This window comes from Stenella coeruleoalba (assembly GCF_951394435.1).
Source record: "Stenella coeruleoalba genome assembly, chromosome: 15".
NCBI classification, from domain to species: domain Eukaryota; kingdom Metazoa; phylum Chordata; class Mammalia; order Artiodactyla; family Delphinidae; genus Stenella; species Stenella coeruleoalba.
In genome coordinates, this window is record NC_137161.1 from 79,463,134 (window position 1) to 79,482,418 (window position 19,285).

The 19,285-nt window shown below is 47.2% G+C and overlaps 1 protein-coding gene and 1 pseudogene across 4 annotated transcripts in view; one reads left to right on the top strand and one right to left on the bottom strand.

Annotated features, from left to right (window-relative positions):
- Positions 1–19,285, top strand: part of POR (cytochrome p450 oxidoreductase) — a 76,600-nt gene that overhangs the window by 27,135 nt on the left and 30,180 nt on the right. The gene's annotated exons all lie outside the window — the stretch shown is intronic.
- LOC307198000 (large ribosomal subunit protein uL6-like) lies at positions 1,567–19,113 on the bottom strand (annotated as a pseudogene). The gene is made up of 5 exons: positions 19,103–19,113; positions 18,614–18,834; positions 17,582–17,586; positions 1,847–2,347; positions 1,567–1,628 (listed from the first exon to the last, which is right to left on the bottom strand). The product of its transcript is annotated as a large ribosomal subunit protein uL6-like (transcript).

Genomic DNA, 19,285 nt, shown 5'->3' on the forward strand with positions numbered 1-19,285 from the left:
CGGCGTATTTCTGTCCCCACCCTCCCATCCCTTAGCCCTCTGGAAGTTAACCTCAGCTAACGCCCTGTGAGTGGGAGCATGGTGTGTCCCCTCTGCCCTGAAGCGTTTAAGGTCTGGGACCAATCCCTCCCAGTCTTCTCCTCATCACAGAAGCCCTGCAAGTTACATGTTGAGTTGGTGGCATCACAAGGAAAAAGCTGCTTGAAGCACCAAGTCCCCTTAACGAGGCCAAGAGCCTGGCAGAGACACCTGGCCTCCACTGGACATCGTGTAAACTTATGCATTACATCACTTGGGGCATAAGGCAGGGCTGGGAGGAAGACACCTTTCCCCGGTGCTGTGGCCCATGTCCTCATAGCCCCTCCCTCATGCGTGCTGTGTGATGTGGGTCTTTTCTAACCGAAGCCACAGCCGATGCACTGGGACCCGAGTGTGTCCCCACTGCTGGCTGCAGCCGAGTTCACAGCCCTGTCTGTCAGCGAGAGCATTAACCTCAGCCTCTGGGAGCATGTCGAGTGATTGAGTGTACCTGCCTCAAGTGACAGCGTGGTGTAATGTCAGGCCAGCATTTTGTCTTCCTCCCCCCCTAAGAGAACATGGTCAGGCAATCAAAAGCTCTCAGCAGCTCCTGGTTTAGTGTGGGTGGCGTAATAATCGTGGACACTTTTACAGACGCCATGAGACAGTCCTCTATCCCCATGGGGTCTGGTTCTTACGGACTCGCTCATGCTGTTCTGTTGTGAACTTCGATAACCCCACTGCCCACATCCTACCGTTGAAAAGTATGGTGTGACTCGGCAGGCAGAGATCGCGGAGATGACCTTCAGTTGGTGCTCAGACACACTTGACTGACACCAGCCTTTAACGCATGGCAGTGACCTAATGTCAAGGCGAAATGCAGGCAGAGCTGGGGATCAAAACAGTGCCATCCAAGGCCCAAGCCTGACGGCAGTCTGGCCTGACCGCATGATAAAAGCTGGCCCCTGGGAAGTGCGTGGCCACGTGTCTCTCTGCCGTCCTCCGTCAGCGCCTCCATCACTGTGTGTAGCTGCTGGCTGCAGCAGCCTTGTGCGGCTCCTGTCCTCACCACCCCCGCCCCCGCCATCCCATCCCCCCACCCCCGGCAGAGACTCCATCTTCGCTGAAGGGCACCGACTCCTGCTGGCCAAACCTAGGGTGACAGGCCAGCCTGGGAACCAACCGGGACGATGATGAGCCAGGAGTTGGGCCACCCCGTTGCTCGTCTGCAGGTAGACGATGACTAGAGCTGTGACAGGAAGTGACAGAGAGGGTCTCGTATGACCCTTAAATCTCCCTCTTTGAGTTGCTGGCTGTGGGACTTTCAGTGATTTTCTGGTTCCTTAGGTCTTCGAGTACGTGTCTGTAAAAATGGGTGAAATATTTATCTAAACAGACTGATCAGTAGATCAGTAGATCTACTGGACTTGCCAGCCCGCAGAACTATATTAAGTGTCTGTTGTGTCAGCTACATAGTCTGTGCTGTTTGTTATGGCAGCCTGAGCTTAGACACAGACTTGTTGCTTCTGGAGCTGGAGAACTTAGATCCTATTCATCAGTCTGCTGAACTGTTCCTTTTTCAGAAACATAGATACCATCCAAAAATTTTTCTGATATCCTTGTTTTTTTTGGTTTTTGGTTTTTGATTGTGGTACGCGGGCCTCTCACTGTGTGGCCTCTCCCATTGCGGAGCACAGGCTCCGGACGCGCAGGCTCAGCGGCCATGGCTCACGGGCCCAGCCGCTCCGCGGCACGTGGGATCTTCCCAGACCGGGGCACGAACCCGTGTCCCCTGCATCGGCAGGCGGACTCTCAGCCACTGCGCCACCAGGGAAGCCCGTGGTATCCTTGTTTTTAACTGTTGTGGCTCGTGAATCCAAGCAGCTGAGTTTGATACATGTTCGCTGCCACCTCCTTCAAGAACTAGCTCATCTTCCTGGGCTTGAGGTAGGGAACATGCAACGCCTGGCCTCATCCGAACCCTGCGGATATATTTTTTGCCCAAGAAAATTTGGATTTCAACGAGAAGACTATTCTTTTGAATGATAGTGTGGACGGGGAAGTGAGAGTTCAGAGGCCGCACCTTGTAACGGGAGCCCCGTGTGACACCCGTGATTGTGTTCTGTATGTGACTACGGATAGTGCCAACGATAGCCAGGTCCTTTCTGTTTCCCCACCATTCGTCACCCCGGAGCCTCTTTCTCTTTCCAAGGAGGCCGAGTTCTACATTAATGTGATTGAAGACCCTCCACAGGGTGCCCCTGGGGCCCTTCACAATAACCGTGTGTCCCTTCAGAGTGATGTCCATGTTTTCTGGAGTGTTAATAGTCTGCTAAAACTGGGCTTCATCCCCGCAGTAGATGCAGAGAGGACACAGCTTTTTTTTGGCCACACCACACAGCTTGTGAGATCTTAATTCCCCAACCAGGGATTGAACCCAGGCCCTCGGCAGTGAGAGCACGGAGTCCTAACCACTGGACCGCCAGGGAAGTCCTGACATGGCTTATTTTAACCTGCTTCTGCCCTGAAGAATACGAATGGGAGAGAGAAGTAATCCACCAAGGTTCTTTGAGCGCCTACCATGCATTCTGTGCAGTTTTACCCATATTATCCTCCCAGTAACCCTTTCAGAGTTATCAGTGATGATGATTCTCCATTTTAGATAGGAAAGCAGCTGAGGGAAGTTGAGTTTTGCCCAAAGTCATAGAACTGTAAGTGGCAGAGCAATTTTGAACTCGTTTTTATTTTTCTTTAGACCTGTGCCCCCATTTTCCCTTTAGGCCCTTCTGGATCCTCTTCTCCCCCCGCCCGCCCCCATCTCTGCCATTTTGCACCCTCTCCCATCAAGAAGCCATCCTAAGCCAGCCTCTGCCCAACCGTGAGCTGCACTGGCCAGAATCTGTACTGTTCATTTTGGCAAGGAAGTAACTGTGTGTCTCGTCTCTTTCCATAGCAGGGCAGGGGACATCCCCTGACCTAGTTTGTCTTCGCCCGTTTAGGTGGCAGGGTACTGGGCACGTGACCTACCTGATGAACGTGGAAGAGCCACTCTTGATATGAGTGGAGTGTTTCTCCTCAAGGCGATTTCACTTTGGACAGTTGTGTTCAAATCAACATCACCATCAGTATTTCTAGGATACTTTGCGGAATGCTTCCACAAGCATCATTTGTGCAAAGGCCAAACAGGGATTAAAAGCCCACCTTGTTGGCTGAGGCTCAGTGAGAAGTAATTTGCTAAGGTGGTGGTCAAGCCGGTCCCCAAGTTCGGTTCTCTGAACTGCTGCCAAGTCCCACACCCTTTTCACTATGTCCCCCTGCTCCAGGTTTTCTGTTTTATAATCCAGTGGAGTGGAGAGAAATCAAAGAAAAGATGGGGCTCTTTGGTTCCCCTCAATGTTATGGTCCCTTCTCTGTGAAACCACTTCTAGTTAGAAAACTCATGATTTTTAGTTGAAATTTGAATATTACTTTCGGAAAGTGGTCTTGGTTTCCTATGATATGACTGAAAAGTAGAGTCACATTTCCAGAGTCAACAGATGATTAAAAAAAAAAAAAAGTAGTCACTCCCTTTCTCTAGGGGATACTAAATGGAGGCATTTGGAAATTTGAAATTTGATGTAATACTATCATTGTGAAGGAATAAATAAATAAAGGTAGGTAGGTTTTTATTTATTTTGTTTTGTTTTATTTTCCTGTTAAGATGGTTTGGAGCAAGGACAGGTTACTCTTCATGCCAGAGCAGACAGGTGAGTTTGGATAGAGGGGCCATCACCTTTCCATTCTGGCCGGTGGAAGTTGACAAAGACTGAGCTGACCTTGTCTGCTGATGGTAGAAAAATGCGGACAGAGGCGCACTGGGGTTTGGCAGGGGTTCCAAGTCCTAACCTGTGTGTTCTTAAAGCCCAGAAGATCTGTTGCTGTGCCTTTTTGAGTCATTTCAGACCTTCCGAGCTCTCTTCTGACCTGCCCTCTGCCAGGCATCGTCTCCTGTCTCCTCTCAGTAGCTTCTGGGGCCTGTGTCCACCCCCCGACCTTCCATCCCTTTAGTTAGAGGACTTGTATTGCATCAGGTATAAGGACCCAGATGTAAGTCAAGGTGAGCCCATCAAGAATGGTTGAAAGGTGATGAATTGAAACTCAACGTGCTCCTGTTGGCAGGGGCTGGGGGCAGGGCGGTGGGGGAGGGAGGGGTGGTGGTCCTTCCACTGCAGCTCAGCCTGAGGCAGGTCTCTGGATGAGTCCTCTGATGGCTCAGGTTCCCTGAAATGCGGGATGGGACAGACTCTGGGAGCTCTAGACGTCAGAACCCAGATGCTTACTTTCCTCTCCGTAAAGGTCGGGTTTCTCCAGAGCCTTTGGGTGTCTCCAGACCATATTTCTCTAAACTCTTAAGGAAATCTAGGAGTTTCTGGGAGTCACCCAGACTGCTTTCCCAGGACTCTGGTTCTTTCTTTCCGAGTCACCCACTGCTCTGCCTTGACGGTCTCCCCTCCAGCCATCACACCGCGGCAGGCTCAGGGGACTAAGGAGCAGGTGATGAGTAACTCACAGAAGGAGGAGAGCTGAGAGGTGGAACTAGTGTGTCTCCAGGCTGTGGTCCCCAGGTTGGTGTGTGGTTGTGACCCTGGGCCAGCACCTCCCGCTGCACACCTTTCCCACTTATTACCACAGAGGGTCTCCTTTACTGGGTATGGTTTCCGTGGTGGAGAGGGCCCATCGTTTTTTTTTTTAAGAACAGGAACCCGTAGGCAGTTTCCTTTTTTTTTAAATTAACTAATTAATTTATTTTTGGCTGCGTTGGGTCTTCATTTCTGCGCGAGGGCTCTCTCCAGTCGGGGCAAGTGGGAGCTACTCTTAATTGCGGTGTGCGGGCCCGTCACCGCTGCGGCCCCTCCCGTTGCAGGGCACAGGCTCCAGACGCGCAGGCTCAGTAGTTGTGGTTCACGGACCCAGTCGCTCCGCGGCATGTGGGATCCTCCCAGACCAGGGCTCAAACCCGTGTCCCCTGCATTGGCAGGCAGACTCTCAACCACTGCGCCACCAGGGAAGCCCAAGAGGGCCCATCTTGTCTATACATCCATCTCTCCAGTTTCTTCTCTTTGCCCGTCCTTCTGGGGCACAGGTGTTCTGGCCTCCCTGGAGTGCTTATTGATTCTTATATGTAGGGGTTTTTCTGTTTTCGTTTTTTAAAGAATCGATTTTATTTATTTTTGGTTGTGTTGGGTCTTTGTTGCTGCGCGCGGGCTTTCTCTAGTTGCGGTGAGCAGGGGCTTCTCTTCGTTGCGGTGCGCGGGCTTCTCATTGCAGTGGCTTCTCTTGTTGTGGAGCACAGGCTCTAGGCGCACGGGCCTCAGTAGTTGTGGCACATGGGCTCTAGAGCACAGGCTTAGTAGTTGTGGCGCACGGGCTTAGCTGCTCCGCGGCATGTGGGATCTTCCCGGACCAGGGCTCAAACCGTGTCCCCGGCATCGACAGGTGGATTCTTAACCACTGCACCACCAGGGAAGTCCCCATGTTTTTGTTTTTTTACCTTGCTTCCCTCCCAGGCTTCTGGGGATGCAGTGATTTGTGGGTTACTCTCACCTCCCCAGGTTAGCAATATGTCTTGCAGAGGGAAGGCTGCAGAGAAACGTTGAAAATAAATTGCTTTTTGGAAAATAATTTGACAGTGAGTCAAGAATCCTAAAAATATTTATTCCCTTTGATTCGGAAATATTTCTAAGATATATTCAGAAACTCAATAATCAGAGGTGCACAAAGATTTATCTTGAAAAGATATCAGTCATCTTGTTTATGGTGGTGTTGTTTACAATAGTGAAAATATCCAGTAAGGTGCTCTATATTCGTAGGCTGGAAGAACATTTGAGATTTTTTAAGCTTCGCAATTTAATAAATGAAAAAAGCAGGACAAGATTATATGTAGTATAAAACCAATAATGTTAAAAATAAATATATTTTACAATATACACGTAAAAATGGGTGGGACAAAAACAAATAGGTGTTTGGGTTATGTTTTCTTTAACTTTATGGTTTTAAATTTAGCATATTTTCTTCAGTAAGCATGTATTTATTTATTTTTAAATTTATTTATTTATTTATTTTTGTCTGCGTTGGGTCTTTGTTGCTGTGCGTGGGCTTTTTCTAGTTGGAGCAAGCGGGCGCTACTCTTTGTTGCAGTGTGCCGGCTTCTCATTGCAGTGGCTTCTCTTGTTGCGGAGCACAGGCTCTAGGCGTGGGGCTTCAGTAGTTGTGGCACGTGGGCTCAGTACTTATGGCTCGCGGGCTCAGTACTTGTGGCTCGTGGGCTTAGTTGCTCTGCGGCATATGGGATCTTCCCGGACCAGGGCTCGAACCCGTGTCCCCTGCATTGGCAAGCGGATCCTTAACCACTGCGCCACCAGGGAAGCCCGACATGTATTTATTTTTAACTTTTTTATTTTGAAATAGTCTCAGATTCACAGAGAAGTTACAAAAAATAGTGCAAAGAATTTTTGAATACTCTTTATGCAGATTCCCCAAATATTACCATTTTACCTTATACTCTCTCTCTCTGTCTTTTAAAATTGAAGTGTAATTGACCTATAGGTGTATGTTAGTTCCAGGTGCATGACATATTCTATACATTACATAATATTTCTATACATTACAAAATGATCATCATGATAAGTCTAATTACCATCTGTCACCATGCAAAGACATTACAACATTATTGGCTCTGTTCCGCATGCTGTGCATTTCATCCCCGTGACTAGTTAATTTTGTAACTGGAAGTTTGCTCCTCTTAATTTCCCTCAGCTATTTCATTCATCCCCCCTCCACCCACCCTCTCCTCTGGCAGCCACCTGTTTGTTCTCGGAATCTGAGTCAATTTCTGTTTTGTTTTTTAGATTCCACATATAAGTGAGATCATATGGTACTTGTTTCTCTGTCTGACTTATTTCGCTTGACACAGTGTCCTCTAGGTCCATCCATGTTGTTGCAGATGGCAAGATTTCATTCTTTCTGATGGCTGAGTAATGTCCATTTTATACATATACCGTCTCTTCTTTATCCATTCATCTATGGATGGGCACTTGGGTTGCTCCCGTATATTGGCTGTTGTAAAAAATGCTACAGTGAACAGAGGGGTGCATATATTTTTTAAAATTAGTGTTTTTATTTTCTTTGGGAAAATACCCAGTAGTGGGATTGCTGGATCATATGGTAGTCCTATTTTTAGTTTTTTAAGGAACCTCCGTAGTGTTTTACACAGCGGCAGCACCAGTTTACATTCCCACCAACAGTGCACGAGGGTTCTCTTTTCTCCACATCCTCGCCAATGCGTGTCTCTCTCTCTTTTTATCATGTCTTGTCCTGACCTTTTTGAGAATAAGTTGTACATATGGACATAGGAATTACTCTTAAGTACTTCAGTGTTTCTTTTCTAAAATTCAAGGGCACTTTCTTACATAGCCACAGTATAATAATCAATATCAGGAAATTAACATTGATATACTATGTTGTCTAATCATAGCAGTTATTCAGATTTCCCATTAATGTCTCTTATAGCAAAAAAAAAAAAAATCTTTTTATTTTTCCCTTGGTCCAAGATTGCACTGAACTGTAACCACTTTTCAGTTTCCTTTGATCTGGAGCAGTGCCTCCGTCTTTTTTTATCTTTCATGACCTTGACATTTTTCAAAAAGTCAGGCCATCTCTTTATAGAATGTCCCTCAGTGTGGATTTGTCTGATGTTTCCACATGATAAGATTCAGATTATATGTTTTTTAGGGAATATCACAGAAATGGTATTTTGTCCTTGTCCCAGTATTGGACTTTGATCCCTTGGTTATGGTGGTGTTAGCCAGGCTCTCCACCAGGAAGTTCTGGTTTTTTTCGGATGGAATCAATAGCTTCTCGTCAGACTTCTACCCACAGGTTTTAGCACTCGTGATTCCTGTCTGAAAGTTATTACTATGGTGGTTGCCAACTGGTGATTTTCTAAGCCCTTCATTCTTTCTGCATTTGTTAGCTCACATTCTACTCTAAGGAAGAACTTTCCTTTCTCACCGATGTGTTTATTTATTCATTTATGTGTTTATAGCAGTATTGACTCTTGCATTATTCTTCTATCCTTTGGGTTATAGTCTGTCGCTGACGGTGTTTATTTTAACGCTCAAGTTGTCCCAGATTTCCCAGTGGGAACCCCCTCTTGTAGACTCTTATGTTCTTTAGCCATGTACCTGTCATTCTTCAAGCCCTTCCTTACCCTTTGGTGCACAGCAAGGTGATCCAGGTTCATCCACTACTTTTCCTGCCCTTATTCTCCAGTCAGCCATCTCTCCAAAGAGCCCTGGTTTCTTTGGATGGAGAATGATGTTTAGAAACCAAGATTTGGGTGCTAGATGGCTCCTTGCTCCTAGGGTATCATTACTTCTATGCCCTCTCAGCAGACAAAACTAGGAAATACACACAAAACATATGCATTTCTATGTCCATCTTTATATATTAAGAGACCATTGTGTATTCTGATATCTGCAGTTTCAGTCCAGCCCCACAGCGTTCATTCCCCAGTCTCTCTTCCCATATTTGTACCTCCCTCCTTCAGCAGTAAGAAATCCAGCTCCCATGTATTTAACTTCAGAAGTAACACATGAATACCAACCATCTCCTTATAAAGAACAGACAAAGCAAAGGTCCCTTTAGACACCCCAATCATATTCTAGGTGTTTCCTAGAGGAAATCACTATTGTATATATCTTCCTGGATCATATTTCTGGAGAAATACCTAATTTTTCTTTTATTTCATTAACGGTTTCCTAATGAAAATATAACTTGCTTTTTTATTTAATATATTTTGTCAGTCTTGCAATGAGAGTACCATTAGCTCCACGTAACTATTTTTTAACTGTTGCATAGCATTCCATTACTTGGAATGGAAAACAAAGCATCCAGTTTGGGGCTGGTACAAGCAGTGCTGGGCTCAGTGAGAGGCACAGTTCAAGAAGAGAGTCACCAGACCCAAGGATCTGGGCCTTTTTTTTTCCCCATAAGAAAACAGCTTTAAAAATATTTTTCTGATTAGATAAATAGCCATTATTTTAAAAGAAGCAAGTAATACATTAAAAATAAAATGGGGGGCTTCCCTGGTGGAGCAGTGGCTGAGAATTCGCCTGCCAATGCAGGGGACACGGGTTCAAGCCTTGGTCCGGGAAGATCCCACATGCCGCAGAGCATCTAATCCTGTGTGCCCGCAACTACTGAACCTGCGCTCTAGAGACTTTGAGCCACAACTACTGAGCCCACGTGCCACAACTACTGAAGCCCACATGCCTAGAGCCCGTGCTCCGCAGCAAGAGAAGCCACTGCAATGAGAAGCGTGCGCACTGCAATGAAGAGCAGCCCCCGCTCGCCACAAGTAGAGAAAGCCCCGCGCACAGCAACGAAGACCCAACACAGCCAAAAATAAATAAATAAATAAATTTATTTATTTTAAAACTAATAATAATAAAATAAAAATAAAGTAGGGGATAAAATTAAAATCTCACCCCTGAGATAATATTTTGGTAATCCTTTCACATATCATCTTATGTATGTACATACATGAATATTTTTACATCATTGGGCCATAGTACCCATGCTGTTGTATTGTGGATACTTATCTTGCAGTGTGACTTACATACAGTGTATATACTTATATACAGTACGATCTTTGATGATGAATTCTTACGTAGATAAACTCCCCTGTAACTACCACCACAGATAAGGTACTGCACATAATCCAGCATGCCAGAACCTTCCCTTGTACCTCTTCCTCCACTTATGACCCTTGACCCAAAGGTAACTACTGTTCTGACCTCTATCACTGTAGACTTTTTGCCTTTTCTTGAAGTTCAACTATAAATGGAATCCTACAATAAGGTACTCTCCTGTGTTCAGCTTCCCTTGTTCAGTGTTAACGTCTGTGAGATTCATCTGTGTTACTGCGTGCAATAGTTCATTCTTTTTCATGTCCATGGGTACTTAATACTTCTTCTCGTTTACTTCTTGTTGTTCAAAGAATTTTTCATAGTAGTAACAGCTACATTTATTACAGCACATACTCTGTGCTAGGCACTGTTCTAAACCCTTTACAAGTTCAGCTTGTTTAATCCTCACAATAACCCAGTGAAGTGGGTACTACTATTATTATAATAACATGTCCATGACTCTTTATCAGGTTGATGAAGTTCCCTATTATTCCTAGTTTACTGAATTTTTTCATCATGAATAGATGTTGAATTTCTCCATCCATTGATGATCAGGTGGATTTTTTACAAACCTGTTTATATAGTGAATTACATTGATGTTTGGATATTGAACTAACCTTGTATTCCTGGAGAAAACTCCATTTGATCATGACATAGTATCCTTTTTACATATTGCTGAATTCGATTGACTAATAGTTTAAATTTTTGCATCTGTGTTCACGAAGCATGTTGGTCTGTAGCCTTCTGTTTTGTACTGTTGCTGTCTGGTTTTGGTATCAGAGTAATACATACCTCATAAAAGAGTTGGGAAGTCTTCTATTTTCTGAAAGAATTTGTACAGAATTGGTATAATTTCTTCCTTAAATGTTTAATTTAATTCACCAGTGAAGCTGTCTGCTCCTGGAGTTCACTTTTTTTTTTTTTTTTTTGCGGTACGTGGGCCTCTCACTGCTGTGGCCTCTCCCGTTGCGGAGCACAGGCTCCGGATGCGCAGGCCCAGCGGCCACGGCTCACGGGCCCAGCCGCTCCGTGGCACGTGGGATCCTCCCGGACCGGGGCACGAACCCGCGCCCCCTGCATCGGCAGGCAGACCCCCAACCACTGGGCCACCAGGGAAGCCCCCTGGAGTTCACTTTTGGTGAAGGTTTTAACTAGTAATTTGAATTCTTTTAGAGAGCTCTTCAGCTTATCTATTTTTCTCAAATGAGCTCTGACAGTTTGTATCTAAGAAATTTGTCCATTTCATCTAAGTTATCAAATGTTGACATAAAGCTGTTCGTAATTTCCCATATTACCCTTTTAATGTCTATAGAATCTATTGATGTCCTCTTTTTCATTCCCTATATTGGTGATTTATGTCTTCTTTTCTTCCTGATCATTCTGCCTGAGATTGATCTATTTGAGAGCAATGTATGTGTCAAGAGTTCTAAGAATTCAAATCTAGTCGAGAATTTAAGGATTTTTTTAATTTTTTTTTTTTTTTAATTTTTGGCTGCATTGGGTCTTAGTTGCTGTGCGCGGGCTTTCTCTAGTTGTGGTGAGCGGGGGCTACTCCTTGTTGCGGTGCATGGGCTTCTCATTGCGATGGCTTCTCTTGTTGCAGATATTGGGCTCTAGGCGTGCAGGCTTCAGTAGTTGTAGCACACAGGCTCAGTAGTTGTGGCTCGTGGGCTCTAGAGCACAGGCTCAGTAGTTACGGCTCACAGGTTCTAGAGCACAGGCTCAGTAGTTGTGGCACATGGGCTTAGTTGCTCCGTGGCCTGTGGGATCTTCCCAGACCAGGGCTTGAACCCGTGTCCCCTGCATTGGCAGGTGGATTCTTAACCACTGTGCCACCAAGGAAGCCCTAATTTTTTTTTTAAATTTTAAAATTTATTTTATTTATCTATTTTTGGCTGTGTTGGGTCTTTGTTGTGGTGCACATGCTTCTCACTGCGGTGGCTTCTCTTGTTGAGAAGCACAGGCTCTAGAGCGCAGGCTCAGTAGTTGTAGCATGCGGGCTCACTAGTTGTGGCTCGCGGGCTCTAGAGCACAGGCTCAGTAGTTGTGGCACACGGGCTTAGTTGCTCCGCGGCAACGTGGGATCTTCCTGGACCAGGGCTCAAACCTGTGTCCCCTGCACTGGCAGGCGGATTCCTAACCACTGCGCCACCAGGGAAGTCCTAAAATTTATTTATTTTGGCTGCGCCGGGTCTTAGTTGCGACACGCGGGATCTTCACTGGGGCATGCGGGATCTTTAGTTGTGGCATGCAGACTCTTAGTTGCGGCATGCATGCGGGATCTAGTTTCCCGACCAGGGATCGAACCCGGGCCCCTGCATTGGGAGCACGGAGTCTTACCCACTGGACCACCAGGGAAGTCCCCAAAGATTTTTTTTTTTTAAGAGAAAGATTTTTGTTTAAAGATACTTTTCTTAATAGTATTTAGGGAAGAAATCAGAATGGACGTCAGTAACAGACACATTTTAATTCAAACTGCACCCCTCACCAGCTGTGTGACCTCAGGCAAACCACTCAAACCCACCTGAGTACTGATGTCATCGTTATAAGGAGATAATAGTAATTTCCATGTACAGTGGCTGAGACATTGATGTACACCCCAAAAGTGCCAGGCCCCGTGCCTGCTTACATGGGCACCTGTGCATCTGTTACTCAGAGTGAGAAGTTGGAGACGACCCTGCCAAAATCATCCCTGTGTGCAGTGTGCCCGCGTTTCCCTGGAGCAGCTCCTCACTTCTCCCCTCTGTCCCCACAGCACTTTGTAAACAGTGATTTTATAGCGTTTCTCACATTTGACCGCAGTGTCTTCTGTGCTTCCTTGACCAGATTGCGCACTGCTGCACAGCTGGGCCATGTTTTTATCTTTTCTCTCTGTTGCCCATATAGATTTAAGTGCTCAAAAATATTTTAATAAACGCAGAATAGGAAAGTCATTACATAATGGTATGTCAAATCAGTGGACCGTCAGGCAGCCAAAGAAAATATCATTATAAAGGATTCTTTAGCAACGTGAAAAACTGTGTTACAAAGTAGAATACGTTTTATCTATTTTTGTTAATGAGTGTATGTAGATGCGTGTGTATAATGTATTTATATATGGAAAAAATGAAAGAAAACTCTAGAGAGAAAGCAGCTCTGTGGGCAGTCAGCTTCTGCCTGACCTTTCATCCTTTAAGATAACCATTTGAGTGGGGTGAGACTGGGATGGGAGGTGCTGAGTCCCCTGTCGCTAGAGGCTGTACAGGCACAAAAGAAATCACTGAAATCACGGGGCACCAAGGGCTGTCGAGGTGCCTGGTCCAGGAGGCCTGAGGCAGGCATTCCTTCCCTGCCCCGGTTTACCAAGTCCTTCCTCTTGGGGCCAGAAGGAGCAGTGAAGTCCCATCAGGGAGCAGCACTTGTGTCTGTGCAGAGGGAGTTGGGTTTGAAAAGATATCATACAGACATGATGGCCGTGTGCTTGGAGGCTAAAAGACTCATTTACCTCTGAAGATGCTCCTCCTTAAAAGCCGAAAGCCAGGCTCTGTGGGAAGCACGGACTGTTCTTGGGACCAGTTTCTTAATCGGAAGAGTTAGTACTTCCCCCTTTTTTCAGAGTCTGCTGTGTGGCTCCCCGTCTCTCTTCCTATTTCCTGAGTCCTTAGGATGTGCCACGGACCACGTGTCACAGCGTCATTGTCTGCTTTCACTTTCCATAGCTGCTCTTGTTTAACATGAACTAGAAGCGTGTGTGTGTGTGTGTGTGTGTGTGTGTGTGTGTGTGTGTGTGTGTGTGTGTTTGTGTGTGTGTTTCAACACGCTCAGGGAAAGAAGGTCCAGGAATCAGTGTTGGAGTATTAACTCAGGTCAGAGACTAGCGGTTTTTCCTCCTAGCATCGTCACCAATCAGCCGGTTCAGTTTAATGATCATTACTTTGGCAGGTCTGTGTCCCAGGCCCCTGGGGTGGCAGGCGCTCTGTCATTAAGCACAGTTCACCTAGCCTTGTGTTGACACATCCCCAGTGATGGAGGTGGGGGGCCACGCCTCACAACAGCTCATTTTCTTTCGACATATTTTTGTCAGAAAGTTCTTCTTGGAGAGTGTGTGAACCTCTGTCCTCCGTTACCGCGCAGGGTAAGGGCTCAGTCCCTCAAGACTGCTCCCCACACCCCGCTTCAGATGCCAGTCACAGGTCCAGGTTGTCACCTGTGCTTCTGACCAATCAGCTGTAAATGTGGATTCCCACAGCCTGCTACTCGGGTTTGGTGAATTTGCTAGAGCAGCTCACAGAACTCAGGGAAACATTCACTTATGTTTACCAGTTTATTGAAGGATATGATGAAGGATACAGATGAACAGCCAGATGAAAAGATACATAGAGCGAGGTCTGGGAGGGTCCAGAACCCAGGAGTTTCTGTCCCTGTAGTGTGAGGGTCACTCTCCCGGCACATGGATGTGCTCACCAACCTGGAAGCTCTCTGAGCCCCACACTTCTGGGGTTTTAGGAAGGTCTCCTCATGTAGTCATGATCAGTTGTTCACTCCATTTCCAGCCCCTCTCCCCTCTCTAGGGAAAGGGGTGGAGGCAGGGACTGAAAATTCCAAGCTTCTATTCATGGCTTGGGCTTTCTGGTAACCAGCCCCTGTGCAGGAGCCCACCCAGAGCTGTATTTGAACAAAAGATGCTCCAAGTGCTCTTATCACTTAGGAAATTACAAGAGTTTTAGGAGCTCTGTGCCAGGGACTGGGGGCAGAGACATATATGTGTGTGTGTGTATACATATATATATGTGTGTGTATATATATATATATGTGTGTGTGTATATATATATATTTTTTCTATTATCTCACAGAACTCCTGTGCAGTCTCTTGTACCCATAAATTGCCTTGTGCTAACTTTTGGTAGGGTTACTAAGTTATACCCTCAGAATGCCCCAGAGTACATTGCCTTAGGGGATCTGTGGGTTTGCCCCACTTGGAGTTCAGGCCAGGTGGCTGGGGCCCCAGAGAGGCTGATAGGAACAAGCCCACGTGGCTGCCCACGACCGGCTGCAGTTCCTGTGGTCAGCGCCTGCGGGGCTTCGTCAGCTCCATTTGTGCTGAGTGATGCTAGGTCTTCTGCCTGCTTCTCGCCAAGTCATGCTTTCACAGATCCAGCTCGCCTGGCTGCCTTCCTCTTTCACGTCATTGCATCAGACACAGTGCCAGTCATGCGTCTCCACATCCCACCCGTAAGCCCTGTTAAGTGGGGGAGAGGTCGTCAGCTGGGGCATTTGGGCATCTGCATAGAATGTTGGCCTGAGAGTGTTCTAGTCTAGGATGCCTTGGTCATAGCTCCATGTCCGCACTGATCCTTTGGGTGTGACCACTGTTCAGGGTTACCACCCTATGACATGGTTCTAATCATGCCACACCCTCGCCCTGTCATCACCTCCAACCAGGGCTCAAAGACTTCAGACACGTAGAGGGCTCCTGGGCCCTTTGCAAACTGGTCTTAATCTGTTTTTAAAGGCCATGCTCTTCCTCACCAGCCTTTTACCCATACGTGCATCTCCTCATGCCACTCTTGAGTCACACTAGGTTCTTGTAACTACTGCTCTTTTATCATGTACACCTTGGCATGTGCTTCCTCTGTCTGGAACGACTCTTACCTCCTTTTCCTTTTTTTTTTTGTCTGCATTGGGTCTTCATTGCGGCATCGGGATCTTTTCATTGTGGCTCACGAGCTTCTTTCTAGTTGTGTGTGGGCTCTGTAGTTTGTGGTACGCGGGCTCTCTCGCTGAGGCATGTGAGCTCAGTAGTTGTGGCTCGCGGGCTTAGTTGCCCTGTGGCTTGTGGAATCTTAGTTCCCTGACGAGGGATTGAACCCACGTCCCATGCGTTAGAAGGCGGATTCTTTACCACTGGACCACCAGGGAAGTCCCAACTCTTACCTCCTTTACCTGACTGTTGGAACCTGGTCACTTTTCATCACCCTGCTCAGAGGTTGGCCCCTGGGTGACCCTTCTTTGACTGTTTGGACTATCTGACCTTCTTCTTCCTCAGAGCTCCATTTTCCCCTACGCCTGGCCTCCCCGTGGTGTTGAAACCATTGGGATATGCCTACAAATCACAGCAATGAGTTGGTGCCCTGCATCTCCCACCAGCGCAATGGTGGGAGAGGCCTGACAAAAGGGAGAATTTAAATAAGATTTAGAGTGTTATAATACCCAAAATGTTCAGGATACAATTTTTAAAATCACCATAGTGAGAACTAGGAAAATCTCAACTTGAGTGAGAAGAGACAATCATACAAGATATAAAGAAGAGCCAAACAGACATCTTAGAACTGAAAAATACTATAACATAAAAAAAGAAAAGAAAACCACAACTCAGTATATGGTACCATGGCAGAATGGAGACGGCAGAGGGAATCACCAGTGAACTTGAAGATAGAACAATAGAAGTTACCCAGTCTGAGTCACAGAGAGAAACGAGACTGATAAAACTGAACAGATCCTCAGGGACTTGTGGGACTAATAACAAAACACATGTATGTCATCGCGGTCCCAGAAGGAGAAGAGAAAGAGGGTGGGGCTGAAAACGTATTTGGAGAAATAATGGCTGAAGAGTTCCTAAACCTACAGATTCAAGAAGCTGAGTGACTTCTAAACAGGATAAACTCAAAGAAAGCCGCACTGTCTTGTCTCGGTTCAGGTGATTGACGAGGTGGACAACAGAGGGGCATGTGTGCCAGCTGCAGTGCTCTCAGCAGGCTGCCTTGGGGAGGCACTTTCCCCTGAGTATCTCTCAGGCCCTGGAGGATGAGCTGTTAGGCAAGAGCAGGCTTGGTTTCCCTGAGGAGTTTCCCCTGCCTTAAAGCCACTGAACCATGGACGAGTTTTGTGACTGAGCAGGCCCTGCTCCCACTGCAGCTGGGGGGTCTGGGCTGCCTGTTCGCCTGGGCTCTGTGCTTGCTAAAGGGGCCGACTGACTTACTCGCTGGCTTCCTTCCCTCCTGTTGCTGCATCCATGGCCGGCTCACTGTGACGTCAGTGCCAGCTTGGTTGATCAGTCATTCACTGACCAGAAGTTACGTACAGCGAAGGCAAAGCCACAAATACTTCCTGGAGGATGATTTTACGCCCCGGTGTTGTAAACAGTCCGATGGAGAAAGAACCCTTCTGTTCTTGCCTCATTCGCCCTTTTCAGAAGCTGGCAAAGCTCCCATCATGCTCTTGGCCTGGGTGACCAGCAATTTGTCCGCCCTGCTCTGCAGGGTGTCGGGCTGCCTGGGGACTGGAGTGGCTGCCTTTGACCTTCAGCATCAGTGGGAACTGGCTAATCAGTGAAATTCAGGAAGAATAGCCCCTGTCTCTCTACCTATCTTATGTATGTATCTATCTATGCCCGTTTCCAAATGTACATTGTCTTTATGATAAAAGTGAAAACCTACGTACAGACCTACTTTGTAATAAAAGATCGAATCAGACCTGCTCTGTTTGGGGTGGGCGAGACCTACTTGGCTAGTCTTTTGATGTACCCCCTTTTTCTGTGCCTAACCTTACAGATGAGGACACGAACGCCTACTGCCAAGTAAGGGATTTGCACAGCTGGAGGCAGAGCTGTGGCAAGAGCCAGGTCTAGTTAAGAACGTACTCTACTTGCTCACGGCCCTTTTGGGTTGGTTGGTTGGTTGGTTTTCTGTTGCTGACAAATGCTGCTTTGGGCCCCATGAGCTCTGTAGTGTTTGGCGTTCCTCCTTTCCACTAAGTGTAAAAGAATGGATGATTAATGGGCAGAAGGATCACACAGGGCTCCCAGAGGCTCCTGGGAGGGCCTGTGGGGACCTCAGACTGTCTCATGGTCACCCTACCACACCTGAAATGGAGGGACACTTACCAAGCAGGGTGGTCAAAATTTTCCCATCAGAATATTTCACACAGCAGAAGAGAGTGATTTTATGTCACAGAGTCTTGTCTCCCAGACTGTACCGAGGTGCCTCAAGGCACCACAGCCGGCGCCCAGAGGTGCTCAGGGAGAGTCCACGTCTGCCCCCGTTGGTGCAGCTTGGGGTGATTCTCAGTATCAATGTGGGATCGTCTACATTCCTTTGATCTTCTACATTCCTTTTGATACTTTGTGTCTTTGCAAAGCTGGGTTTTCAGGGGTTGTTTGGATCTAACTACTCCTAAATGGAACGATTAGGTATATCTCTTGGCCTAGGGATACCATGAAAATTTCGCTGAAATGTCAGGGATTCCATGAGCTGAGAAAGTTTGGGAATCTGTGTCCTGGAGGATTGCCGCACAGGCACACTCCCAGTCCCGAAGTTCTTTTCAATCTGCAGGCTTCACATAGTGGTTCATGCAAATTTTACATTCTGTGTGTTGTAGTGAATTCACTGACTCCCTTCATTCATTCCACGGGGAGTTACGGAGCACTAGATTATGTGCCAAGCGCTGTGCCAGGAAAGTGTGACGCCCGGAAGTGACGGTTGAGCCGAGGTCTGAAGACTGAATAGGAAGCAAGTAGAGGGGGAGCATGCCAGGCACATGTAAAGGCCCTGGGGCAGGGATGCAGGGACGCGGGCTGGAGAGATGGGTAGGCGTGTTTGTGTGCACTTCAACGTGACGATGGTGGTTTAACAGCTTGCTCTCGGCTTCAGCCCCCATGCACGCTGCTCCGATCCTAGTGGGAAGCATAGGGTGAAGGTTTTTCCTCCCAGGTTGACTTCCTTCTTGCCAGCCTGCCAATCCTTCCTTCCCACCATGTGCCAGATACAGAGGTGCCTCTGACACAGATACACGTGTCCACTCAGTCTCCCCACTTAAATGGGTAGTGAGCACAGCCCTCCCCTGGGAAGCTGGCGCTCCTTTCTAGTTTGCCGCTTGGGTGAGCTGCTTACCCGTTGGACCCTCCGACTCCCGGTTGTAGATCAGATGTTCTCCAGGGTCCTTTCCACTGCCCTTCTTCAGCTTTTGTCTGTCTGACCTCAGAGTTAAAGCTGCTGGGGACATTCTCAGGTCTGTGGAGACCTCAGGTCTGAATGCTGGCGTGTCCAGCATGCTGGTGAGGGCCTGCTGCAGGGGGTCAGTCACGTTGCCTGTGCGCAGCGCCTGGTCATCTCTGCAGTGGGGCAGGAATTCGTGGTGTCCTGATTCTGAGCTCAAAGGGAGAGGCCTGGGATTCTGAAGGAAGCAGCAAGTCAGCTGTTCAAGACAGAGGGAGAGGGGAGAAGAGTGAACATAGCCTCACAAACTGCATTGTAATCATGTGTCTGTGTTGTGCTTTCCAGAATCTAAAACGGCTCCATAATTGTATGCCACGCTTTGCCAGCCCAGCTACTCTAGAATCTGATGCTCATTCACTGAACAGTTCTATTCAGTTGCTATACCTGATGCTCATTATCTGCCCTTGTGGGTTGACCCTGTAGTCAGGGAGATGGCCAGTGGGGAAAACGTATAATATAATGTCAGGTAGTGATCAGGGCTATGAGTGGGGAAGGGCAGGGAGAATGACAAGATACTATAGCGAGGCCAGGTCTCTCTGAGATGGTGACCTCTGAGCGGAGACCTGA